Source organism: Episyrphus balteatus, chromosome 3 (assembly GCF_945859705.1).
Source record: "Episyrphus balteatus chromosome 3, idEpiBalt1.1, whole genome shotgun sequence".
Lineage (NCBI taxonomy): Eukaryota > Metazoa > Arthropoda > Insecta > Diptera > Syrphidae > Episyrphus > Episyrphus balteatus.
The window spans coordinates 15,125,102-15,138,716 of NC_079136.1; the positions used below are offsets into that span (position 1 = coordinate 15,125,102).

Consider the following 13,615-nt stretch of genomic DNA (forward strand, 5'->3'; position numbering starts at 1 on the left):
AAACAAAATTTTAACGTGCTTTGTAATTTTATATATTATTTTTCTATTCAGAAATATCTTATTTGTAATAAGCCCTTCGATAAACTGCCTTGTCAAGCTTCAGATTAGTTTCTCCTAGATACTAAAGTAAATTTTTTTATAGTTTTTGATGGTGTTGAGTTAGAATCCGAAGTCAAAAAATTCTATCGCGTTAGGATTTTTGATATTCGCATTAAAGGATCACAAAATCAAGTTTTTTTTTTAGAAAATCTCAAAAAAACTACTATATCTCAAAAACCAGAGCTGATCGAAATTTTTTTTAGTTCGGGTTCAAAATCATAAAATCCATTAGAAAAGTATACTTTTGTTCTAGGGAGAAAGATATATGAATTTTTAGAGATCAGTTTCTTTATGGTAAGATATGCCAAACCTACTAAACTTACTAAAATTAGGATATCTCGGAGAAGAAAAGAGATATTGAGAAGATTGAAACTGTATTTGAAAGAAAAAAATAAGTTTTTTCATAAACCCTATCAATTTTAATTGAAAAAGATCAAATTATGCCAAAATATTTCTTCGAAAACAGCAAAAAAATGGGTTTTTGAGATTTTCTAACGGGAATATCTAAAAAACGTGACGTGCTATTAAAATTTTGACTTCGGATTCGTAATCAGCATACAAAAATCCTTTAGAAAAGTATAGTTTTATTAAAAGGAGGATTTCCTTGCAGACCAGTGTTATTTAAAACTCACCTTAGGTAATTTTATAATAATATTTGCGGTAGAGCTGAATTTCAGTTTTTGAGTTGTAGAAGTTTTCTTTTGGGGTACCTATATGGAATAAAACTTTTCATACCAAAACAAATGCAAATTTTCTAGATGAATACCTATTATCTTAAACCTTTAATTCATTGCTGTTTTGACTTAAAAATGCCTGGAACTCAAATGTTCAAGCTCTATGGTTTTGATCCATCTACGATCAATCCTAAACCTCATTATTAACTTTTTGGTAATATTTTTCAACCATTTGGTATTTGTAATAAATTCTAAAATACAGAATCTTTAATTTCAAGTATTTTGGAAAACATATTTCTTCCGAAACTATCGCGACACATATGTTTTATATTAAAAAGACTGTTTAGCTAGCAGAAAGCTTTTACAAAACAAAAAGAAGGTAAAAATATCTAACCACCACCAATGTATTTTTTCCGTAATTCCATTCTTTCAATTATAATTAGGATCCTAATGTCATCAGTCCATTCTAATTGACAGTATACCCAGTTCTCAATTCGATTTCGCACTTCAATCTAAATTCTATTCGCTGTCCATATGCGATGATTTAAAGTCGATCATGTTCATTGTCAATCAACTTGATTGATAGCAGATCAGTTCATTTGCTTGCCAAAATACCTTTAGCTTGAATTCCATTATATAGTTGGATGCTTCGAATGATCGATTGAGAAATTATTTAGACCTATCACTGTCACACCTGTTAACACTTTAAAAAGAAAAAAATAACGAAATTCAAGGAAGTTTGAGGGTTGTTTTTCAAAATTTTACAGGGTGTTTCTTTTTGTCTCTTCGTTAAAATAATGGACATTTTTTAATGGGCATAAGCCAACTTATTTCTAAAGCCCTATAGATTTTCATTTGAATGATAAATTGAAATAGTTCCAAACTCATTTTTCAGTTTTCAATTTCACATGTTTCTTTGTTTTCTAAGCCCTTAGCAAGCAATAGCACTTTCACCAAATCCATACACGACTTCGTTACATCTACGCAAAACAAATGGTAATTTAATGCAAGATGTCATCTGAGATCGCATTATTCAGTATCACACAAATTAACCACAAACTAGACAAAGCAAAAACTTGCTTCTCAGAACAACAACAAGTTCAAATATTCCTTAAATAAAGACACTGTTTCTATGGCGCATGTAGTTGTTATATTTTAAGGCAAAGTTCCTTTTCAAAAAAGGAACGAAAAACATACGAATCTTTTCTTATTTTTCTTGAAACTGATCCAAGTGTTTTTGTCTTCTTCCATTTCTTCTGTAATAGAAAATTAAAATAATCACTCACCTTTCTGTTTGTTGCCAGGAAATTTTGCAGAAAAAAAAGCAAATAAGTTGTTTTAGTCAATTTTGCCTATGCGATCGCAAATCGCATGCTGCAACAAACATCTCAGAAGACCAAAGACCACCTTGTACTGGCATGTAGACTCATTGTCGTACTTTAGAAACTGACAATGGCGACAGTGTTTCTCATGCGATTAGCCCCATTTCCGTTGAAGGTGTTTTTGTTCGACGACGACGACGACCGACGCCAATCTTTCTGTGTGATATCTGATTTTCTGTTTTGTGGTCAGCAAGCTCATAAGGTGTGCGCATCAATGCAACAACACAACAATTACTTTAGACTGATAGGAGCAATAGTCTTGTCGTGCTATACACATGTTGTACAGACGATGAAGTGTCTGCTCCAAATACCAAACTAAATGGCGTGAAAATCACCTTTCAGGTGACAATTGGATTGAAAATTCTTCAACGTAAAACTATTTTTTGTGTGATTTTTGGGATTTAGACATTGTTGTTTGTTATAGAATCTAATGTTTGTATAGGTGTTTGATTTATTTTTGGGGACTCGTGCTTCCTTTGGGTTGTTTGTCATCAAGCTGTCTGTAAGGTGTTAGAATAAATGTCATGTTTTTGTTGTTGTTTTAAATGTCTTCTAAGAATTTGATTGATTTAATGAGAACGTTTTTGGTACACAGACCTACTTTAATGATATGATATTTGCAAGTGCATTGAACGATTGCATGCATTTTTTTTTAAATCAGCAGCTGTGATAAAGTGACGCAAAGAAAAGTTGTTTCTGACCCTGCCAATAACTAAAAGCTTTGAGCCCGTTAATCGGAATCTTCAAGTATAAAAAAAATTACTCAACTGCATGATGATATTAGATGATGTTTGCTTGTGCTAGAACACGTTCCTTGCCAAACCAAATATTAACTGCCTTGACAAATGAGCCTCTAAAATTTTGATTTAAGTATGAATTGATAAACCATATACCCAAAATATGGTTTTTGAGGCACGTAACAGTTTTTATTTTTAAAGACTCTATTTCCAATATGCCTTTCTCTATCCGACCAAAGATGAAGCATAGGAAGTGCATTTTTCTTTCAGTATGTAAATTTAAACCGCAGGTATTCTTATTTTTAGATTTTATTTTAAAAGGTCACTGTGGTGTATGAGTAATATTTTTTTTCTTTTTAAAACCTATATGGTTAAAAATGTGTTCAACAAATTTGGGGCACCGTTTTTAGGTAAAAAAAATCATTTGAGAAATTGTTTTATCAATCTCACCTCTCCTGTTAGCTTCAGATTTTTTGAAGTTTTGGAAAATCCCTAAAAATAAAAACCACTCCACTTAAAAAATACCTATCGAAAATTGGGGCTGGGGCCGTATCCATATCACCCTTAATTTTTTTTTTTTATAATTGGTCCATTGTTATAACTCAAGATTCTGTAAAAAAATGTTTAATACCTATTACACTGGTCAACAAAATTTGACTTTTTTTTTACTACAAGAACCAAAATATACTTTTCTAGTATTTTTTGGGGTGCTGAATCCGAATCAGAAGTCAGAAAAATTTGATTGGCCTCCGTTTTTGAAATATTACCGTTAGACAATGCTAAAAAACGTCATTTTGGCTGTTTGGCTAAACAAATTTGTAACGGTTATTATAAGAACTGATATTCTGCTTTCAAAAACTGTTTAATTTTTCCCGATATCTCTTTTATTGCTGGAGATATCTTAAGTTTCATTTAATAAGCCAAAGAGAAACTAAACTTAATCTTAAGTATAAGTCACTGGTCACAGAATTTTTGCCACAAGAACCAAAATATACTTTTCTGAAGGTTTTCGAGTTGCTGAACTCAAATCCGCAATTAGAAAAATTCTATTAGCCTCCGTTCTTGAAATATAACCGTTATAAAAAAAACCTTTATTTTGCATTTTATAACGGTAATATTTCAAGAACAAAGGCTAATAAAATTATTCTGATTGTGGATTCGAGCTCAGCAACCCAAAAACCTTCAGAAAAGTATATTTTGGTTCTTGTGGCAAAAAAAGTTTAATTTGGTTGGCCAGTGTCTCAAGTAGCACACTGGTGTATAAATTGGTGTAAATTCATTAATTTTGGTGTAAAATTGAGAAAATTGAAAAAATATGGTGTATTTCTCAAAATTAGTGGTATAAAAATTATACCACTGTCTTTTCTGTACAAAATTTCAACATTTTTTTAAGATTCCGTGCAAAAAATACACCGATATTCAGTTGTTTTTATAATATACCATTAATGGTGCATAAAATTATTTGATTCTGAAATCAACCAAAACGGTTTATTTTGTACACTCTGTTTGGTGTAGGAAGCACACCCTGTGGACATAAAATTCACCAAAATGCATATGTGGGAGACGCCATATTTTTCAATGGACGCCATTTAAAAATAGAAGACAGCGATTAATTATTTTATTAAAATAGTATATTTATCGACCTAATAGTCCCGCATTCTTAGTTTTTTCTATTCATTATAAAATAACTTTTCTTAAAAAAATGTAAAACAACACAAAAATTATAATTTTTGAAAAATGGATTCTTAAAATCGAAAAAAAAAATCATTAATTCACTGACATTTTTGAGGCGCTCGATTTTTAGAGGGGGTAGCATCTAAAATTAGTAGATAGAATGTGTTTCGTTTTAAAATTTGGCAAACAAAATCATATTTAACCATTGGTTTCTTATGGCAATATTATGAAAGTGAATAAAAATTCATTTTCATTTATTTCATAAGAAATGGTGTGAATTAGAATTCATCAAACTGTTTGAGATAAAAAATAAACTTTGGTTCAAATTTTAAATCAGAATAATTTAAATGGTGTATTTTATCCATAGATTTATTGTATATTTTTCAATTTCAAAGGGATAATTTTCACCAAAAACAGATCATTTAATATACCACTAGTGCCGTTTATACACCAAAATCGGTATATTTTTTTAACCACCGGAGTTTATTTTATACGAGAAAATGGTGTATTTTTTATATTCAAAATGCATATCACGAAAGTGCAAAAAATACACCAAATATTTTGGTGTATCTTAGACTTTTGTGCTACTTGAGGTTGTTTCTGATTCAAAGACCGCTATTTAAATTTTAAATATCTCGGGCAGTAAAAGAGATATCGGAAAGATTTAAACATTTTTTGAAAGAATAAAATCAGTTCTTATAGCTAACGTTACGAATTTATTCATAATTTATTACCCCACATAAAAACATAACCTCGAAAGCAGACAAAATGACGTTTTTTGACATTTTCTAACGGTAATATTTAAAAAACGGAGGCCAATAACAATTTTCTGACTTCAGATTCGAGTTCACCACATCAAAAACTACTAGAAAAGTATATTTTGGTTGTTGTGGCAAAAACCTTGTTGACCAGTGTTATTATTTATTACCATTTTGCATAGTTAAAAAAAAAGTTCTTAACTCAGTAGGTATTTATTTATTTTTTTAGAATTGTTTTATAACTTCTGAAATTTTCTTAAGTACCTAACATATCGATTAAAAAAAATTCAACTTGTGCAACTTATCGTTTAGAAAATAAATTTTGTTGACCATGTCATTGTAGCCCTATTTACCCTATTTAATGATTATTGCAATCTATGGCACACTGTTAATAACCTCAGGTGGAACGAAAAAATGAGTCAATTTTTTTCGTGGATGTAGCCGGGGTGATTATAAGGCGTTATCACGTCAAAATATTCTGGTGTACCCCAGGGCTCCGTTTTTGTCTCCAAATTATGAACTTACAAGCCTTTCTGTAAGTATTCTTGTCAAAAAATATAGCTACGTAAGTTCAACTCCCATTATGTCAGGAAGTGCTCTTACAACGTACCGAAGTTCCATCAATATTAAAAAAGAGGTTGTCTGTAAAGTCGGTTTACGGACTATGATTTTACGTGATAACGTCGTTTGAAAACAGGTTGTGTGCTTTTGTTTAAAATAACCATTATACCATTAAAAAGCTAAATATTTTTTCTTAAGAATAAAACCATTTTTAAATTTTTGCAATGCGCAAAAAGTATTAAAATAATTTATTAAAAACAATCGTTGCTTATGAAATAAATGAATTTTTTGAACTCGATCAATTTTCATCAAAAAAGCAAAAAAACACATAATTTTATCTTCTCACGCTATTGAATCAATTTTTTCAATGACAACCTATAAATAATTTTATATCATGTGAAAGCTCATTATTTCACCTTTCAAATGACATTTCAATCTTATTTCTGCGATGTCTAGAAAAAAAGTAAGAACTTTTTAAAGCCAACCATGTCGAAATTCCAAACTGAGATTACGGTACTTCCCACACTAGTGGCTGGTCATGGGCAACAGATCTCCACAGGTGTTTTAAGGTATTTCTAAAGTTTTTTAATTTAAGATTGTGTAGCTTGTAGTGAATTATTAGGATGCTCAATAAAGTTTAGTTTACCGTTATCTCAAAATTGTGAATACAAAATTGATTGAAAATTTGCACAGATATAGTCCTGTCTATTACCTATCTACAATATAAACTTCATTTATTAATCTGTTGAAGAAAAAAAGACAAAAATTTAAAACGGTTAAAAACGGTCAAAAAACTTGGGACAAAAAAACTTGTCTTTAGCGTTATTCGGTCAAAAATCATTTTAAATTACCAATTTTTTGCACATATATGCGCACAATCATAGACTATAAATGTTCTACGAAAAATTTAAAAAAATAAAAACTCACCCAAAAATACCCCAAAATAAGTAGGTGTTTTTCAAAAATTCATATTTCAAAACGCAGAAATTCGAATGACGTTTTTAAAATTGTCAAAAAAAAAAATTCCCCTACCTATAATAACTACTTCGTCAAAGCTCTACTTTATGTTTTAGTTTTAGAAAACCAATTATTACTTGGTTTTGAAATTTTTAAGAATTTTTTTGATACCATTGTAAGTCTTGCAATATATTTATCTATCAATTAAAAAAAATTCAACTCTTTACATTGTCGCGTTTAGAAAATAGCCAATTTTTTACAATTTTGTTTTACCCCTATTTACCCTATTAAAAGATAGAATTTTTTAAAATGCTTCAAACTTATTCAACTTTAAGTTATTATCTTTCAAACAAGCTATAGAAGATTTTTGTATCTCTAATGGTTTATTTTTAATTGAAATTTTTGCCACACTGCGAAAGTGCGAGAGTGGAACGGGAGAAAATGGCGTCACTTTTTTGTGGTGGCTGCCATGGTTCATCGATTTATAAGACGTTATCACGTCAAAAAAAAAAAAAATGAAATAAAAACTGAATTGCAACCCTCGACTGCCGTAGTTCAAACTATTTGTTGCCTAAGTAATCATTTTACTATGTAATTCAAAGCATTTAACTTCTGTAAGCTGTAACATAATGATTATCTCTTCTTTTTTTTTAAACGACTTCTTTAAAATACAAGCCTTCGGGTAAATATAGGAAAGTAGAATATAAACAAGATAAAGACACATTTGGCCATCAAAGTCCTTTAATAAAATATGCATATAGGTTGCACCATTGGGAATTCTTTATACATTAACCCCAAAGCATACCGTCATCATCACCTCTCTGTACCGTACACATCAACAACAACTGACGAATTCTGATTGACTAATAAAACAGAACGTGATCTGAAATTTAGTTAGGTACTTCAATTCAAGTCTAAGGAAAAACATTTCACCTTCGCCCCATGAAGACCAACAAAACAAAAAAAAAAAAAGATCCTGAATAATAAGCGACTTTCTGATGAACGTTACCGTAAGCTATCTTCTATTGCACGCAAGGAGGTGTTGTTCCGCATAAAGACTAACAAACAAACAAAAAAAAAAAAATATTTACTTCTATTTACTATGACTACCCACGCTCCTCACACTCGGTCCATTGTCCACCTATGGTCTTTTGCTTTTTCCATCTGTTGTCACCCCCACGTGTGGCAGAAAATTCATCCCCTTGGGATGTTGATTTTTGTCGCAAAATAATAATAAACTTATATTTGGCCCATCATGTGGATAAGTGCCTTTTGCCTTTTTTTTCCGCATCTCCCAGTATTATACACCTTTGGCCATTTTTGGCAGAGGTTTTGCTTCCGTTTGCCATTTACCTTTCATAGACACCTTAGGGTCAGAACTAAAGATGTATAAGCACAAGTTTGTAAGTTTGTGTCCGTCTGGCTAAGGGCGTTAATGGCGAACATGTGTGGGTGAGTGCCAAAATTATATTTTGTTTTTTTTGTTTAAGGATATTACATTGTCCTCTCGATATCCGTGTTGGAAATTCATAAATTGAACGAAAATTACAGTTAGGCTTGGTAAGTAGGATTTCATTATTGCACAGGGGTTGAATGTTGACGGTAAATAAAATACTTATGTGTTATGGTTATCATACTAGAAAAGGTAAAGCAAGCTGACGACTGCAAATACTTGAGTTTTGTATTAATCTACCATGATGGATATCTTATATGAAAATAGGGATGTACTGAAATTCTGCGTTAACAGCAATCTAAAAAATAAAAGAATATCTTTTAAAAATGTATGTACACAGCTCTATTACTTGGCTGATATTCAACAAAAATTTTCACGTCAACTATGAGTACCTACTTTTACTGATCTTTTACAAAAAACCATGTATGTATGCCATTTTATTTCTTGTATAAAAAGGTATTTTTAGAAAAAAAATTTCGAAAATCTTTGGAGCCGTTTTTTAAAAAAATAATTTTTTTATAAATACAAATTTTCTAACATTTTTCAAAAAAAAAGTTGGTATGCCAATTTGAAGAAATAATTAATTTACACATTAAAACGAAATTTAAAGATTTTTTGTCATGCCGTTTTCAAAAAATTGATTTTTTGAAAAAAAATTTTTGAAATATTTTTTAAAAACCCAAAAGTGTGTTTTTTGAAAATTTTCTTAAATTTTAATTTTACCTTTACTTAAACGCTCTTGTATACAAATTTTCGTTGAAAGTGGATTTGTCTTGTACGAGTTATTCATAAATAAAAAAAAACCGTTCTATGACAGGTACCATTAGCAACTGTAGAAAAAATATTTTTTTTATTTCAAAAGTTGGCTCTTATGTGTAATACTTCACACAAAAATTTTAATCAATATCGTAAGAGCCGTTTTTGAAAAAAAAAATCAACTTTTCTATTTCCCTTATATGGCAGGTACCGTTAGTTTTGGTCATAAAAATAAAATTTCAATTTCCCCTCCAGGGAATCATCCAAAACTGCTAAATACCAAGTTTGAAGAAAATCACTTCACTCGTTTAGGCTGCAGCTCCAGATAGAGACAGACACACAGACAGAATTGCCGGACCCACTTTTTTGGCATTCTCCATCATCGTAATGTCAAACTTGCCCCATAGTACCTAAATCGCAAGTATAAAGACATTTTTTGTGTTTAGCTATGTCATTTTTTTTTACAAAAAAATTACCCATTGGTATTATGGGAAAGTTGCAAAATAAAATGAGTTTGCAATGCATTTTTTTTTTAATTAAGGATGACACCTAGAAAAAATTGTTGCCATAATGTTGGATCTTCCTTAATTTAAACCAAATTGTCTAAACTCAATAATTATGCACTTAAAGTAAGTGATTTTAGTGCATTCTCTTTGGTTTTAATCCTCTATGATAGGGTACATAGTTACTATTATTTTACTTTTACCTTCAACCCAACTGTGCATTTTATTTTATAAGTTTTCAAAAAAAAGGTACACATACGCCATAGTGACTGTTTGAGTTGGATGCATCATTGTAGCTTTTCAAAAATGTATTAACTGACTATTAAAACCTATGCAATAGACCCAAAATGTTAAAGCATTCACCTATAGATACCTGTAAAGATACAAACATACCTGCGTGTTTTTCAAGGTGCTAACATTGCATAAGTTTTAAAAAACATGATTTTTTAGAATCATCCAGCCATCAATTAAATATTTAGTTCTTATTATGATTGTTGAAAAACTGCATTCATTTAAAATTTTGAAAAACAGCATTTATGTATATGATTTGGTGAAGTCTCAGTCCAAAGATCAGACTATTTTCTATGTTTCTTCATTATTTTAAAAAATCGTTCTTAAAATGCTTTTTTTGACGATCGTTGGACGCTTCCAATGTTATATTAAGTGAAAAGCTTTTCGAGTTTGAGTAGACCAATTTTACGTTAATTTATCATTAAAAAGTTCTGGTTCGTACCTAAATTCTTGAATTGAAATAATTTTTTTTTTTTTATTTGGTATTCTCTTGGAGCTGAGACCATAACATACTTTAATAAACTGCATCTGAATCTGGAGCAAAAGTAACAGAAATGAAAATCTTTGAAAATCTCCTCAAATTATTTTTTTTCATCAAATAATTTAAATTTAAATTTGTATTTGTTTTTTTTTTTAATAACGTTAACTGCCTTGTTACTTATGTTTGTTTTTTATTTTAACACAGTACTTTTTATTATAGTTTGAGTGAGTATGTAACAATTGTAGTAAGAAATTTGTAAAGACCAACAAAATAATTCAGTTTATTTTCAAAAGTCCTGTTCTGAAATAAATATTATGACAAGAACTTTAAAACGCCTACGAAATTTGCATTGGCGAAGAAGTAGATATATTTAATATTTCATAATCTTCGTATTGAAAGATCTTTTACCTCCCATAGAACCATTTTTTTTTTTTTTAATTTCGGACTATCTGCCAAATATTTTTTTCAATTTTAATGAGTGTTTTTTTATGCAAAAGCATTATTTTTATTGTCTAAATATAAATCAAAAAACAAAGTTTTTTTTTTTTGAAAATTAAATTTTCGAATTTGTGGCACTGAATTTTTTTTAAAATTTTGGTTTTCGGTGTCCAAAAGGGCATAGTAACTTTATTTTATTTTTTTTTAAACAAAATTAGTTTTTTTTTTAAACCTATAAATCATAATAATGAGTGATTGACCGAAATAACGCTATGATTGATTTCGAATTTTATCATAGCACTGAAAATAAAATGCACGACTGGGGTCGCACGTACTTGCTCTTATGGTAAAAGTAACTCTTATGTTGAAGCTTTTTACCAAAAAAAAATTAGAAAAAATCTAAATTTTGTTATTTTTAAGGAGTTTTATAAGTAGAGCAAAAAAATAAAATCTGTTTTTATAATTAATTAAACACCGATTTAAAGGAACTTTTACACAAAACCAAGTATGCAGTCTGATTTCTTGCATAAAAAGTAATTTTTAGAAAAAAAATTTCGAAAATCGTTAGAGCCGTTTTTTAAAAAAATAATTTTTTATATATAAAAATTTTATAACATTTTTCAAAAAAAAAGTTGGTATGCCATTTTTAAGAAAATATTATTCAACACATAATAACAAAAATTCGATGAAATTCATCAACCCGTTTTCAAAAAAAACGATTTTTCAAAAAAAAATTTTGAAATATTTTTAAAAAATCCAAAAATGAGTTTTTTGAAAATTTGTTAAAGTTTTTTAATTAAGTTTGTTTTAACGTTTCTGTATAAAAATTTTGGTTGAAATCTGTTTTGTCGTTTACGAGATATTCATAAATCAAAAAAACCGTTCTATGACAGGTACCGTTAGTAACGGTTCAAAAAATATTTTTTTTATTTCAAAAGTTGGCTCTTATGTGTAATACTACACACAAAAATTTTGATCAAAATCGTTAGAGCCGTTTTTGAAAAATATTAACTTTTCTATTTCCGTTATATGACAGGTACCGTTAGTTTTGGTCCTAAAAAAAAATTTCAATTTCTCCTCTAGGGAATCACCCAAAACTGTTAACTACCAAGTTTGAAGAAAATAGCTCCAGTAGTTTAGGCTGTAGCTCGAGGTCCTTACAGACAGACAGACAGACAGACAGAATTGCCGGACCCACTTTTTTTGCATTCTCCATCATCGTAATGTCATGTAAAATTGTAAAAAAGTGGATCTTCAAATTGGAGCGGGTCGAAATTCTGACTTCAAAATTCTGATTTTTAAAATTGTGCTTTTTTTCTATTCTGATTGTCAAAATTCAGCTTTTCAGATTTCTCCGAGAATATATTTATGTCGTTTTCGATTGGTTTCACTCAAGAATTCACTCATTCTGAAATCGAATGGAACAGGTCAAGTCACTTCCACTCAATTCTGTTTTTTTTTTCTGTGTTTGTGAAATTTCAAATTTCAAAATGTCAAATATTGATTTAATTTTTTTTTTTCCAAACAAAAAAATAATACAAAATTTTAAATTTGGAGACGACGATGAAGAAGAAAATGGAAAAAAAACATTTCATTGCATTAAGGTACCCATTTTATTTTCTAAATAATTTTAATTTTAGAAAACAATACATTTTTCAATGACAACAAAAAAAGAATGATTGAGTTTTTTTTTTTGTTGACATTTTATTGTTCATGTATTTGTGCTTCTGATTTTAAATCGAGAAGAGAATTTCTCTTCTGAGAAGCGTTCTAGCTGTCATTTTTATGCCAATAAAACACTTTCAGAAGACTTCTGAATGATTCCGGACGCTTCCGGACTGCCAATCGAAAACGACATTAAACAGTAAGAATTCTGCTCACTCTGTGATTTTTTTCATAACATACATATGTAAGTATGCCCTTTCCAAGTTAAAATACACCTCAACAATATAATTATTTTTTGTACTTTTCTAGAAGTTTGCTATTTGTTGCCAATATTTTTCAAAGTGCAATGGCACAAAAAAAAATATTTCGTTATTCTGTTACATAGTTTTTCGCTTAAATCATTGATAGAATGATTTTGCAAAATTGTTGGGAAAACCCGCGCTTTTTAATATTTTCCAAACCATTTTCAATTTTTTGCATACTTAAAAAAAAAAAAACAGATTTTGAACGCAAAATTTTGTAAAGAGAATGTCGGTAATACAAAATTCTCAGATAATTTTCTTGTTTCTCATGGTTTCGTTAAAAATGTATGTATATCTGTTTTTAATTAATTGGGAGTTTTCTTGATTTCTTTAAAAATCAATATTTATTTACAATTTGTATTCACATCTGTTTAATTTTTCTATTTAAATTCCTGGTTTCTGTTCCACATTTGCATACCTGTTTAAATAAAGTCAGCGCACCACAATTCACTTTTTTTTCTGCGACATTTCCTGCAAGACATTCACTTTATCAAACACTTTATAGACAAAATATTGTAAACACACTAAAATACTAAACGAGAGAAACGGGGTGTGCGGACACTGGCTTTCGGCCAGAAAAGTCATTTGCAAAATGTTATAATTTTCTTAAAAATGTTTTTTTTTTTTTCTAACTCGCACGAATCGAATAAATTTATTTTTGTGTGTGAATAGTAGACGGATGCATATGGATTTGGATATGAATGCAACGAGTATGTGTTCCTGTGCAGTGCAGTAGAAATACTCTTGTGCGTGATTTTGAAAAAAAAAAAAATAGTTTTCTGCGCTTCTAATCTTCTCAGAAAATAAATGAAACATGCAATTTGACTGGAGATATCGTGGCAACACCACAGACCACCTTGATTGTCATCGTTTTGGCGAATTTG

At 29.6% G+C, this 13,615-nt stretch overlaps 1 long non-coding RNA gene across 1 annotated transcript in view; it reads right to left on the reverse strand.

Annotated features, from left to right (window-relative positions):
* LOC129915612 (uncharacterized) overlaps positions 1-10,548 on the reverse strand; it is a 51,120-nt gene extending 40,572 nt beyond the window's left edge. Inside the window, exons 1-2 of the long non-coding RNA XR_008772332.1 lie at positions 10,359-10,548; positions 9,948-10,294 (exon numbers count right to left, since the gene is read on the reverse strand). This is a non-coding gene — a long non-coding RNA (uncharacterized LOC129915612). The remainder of the gene's footprint in view (positions 1-9,947; positions 10,295-10,358) is intronic.
* Between the last annotated feature and the right edge of the window lie 3,067 nt (positions 10,549-13,615).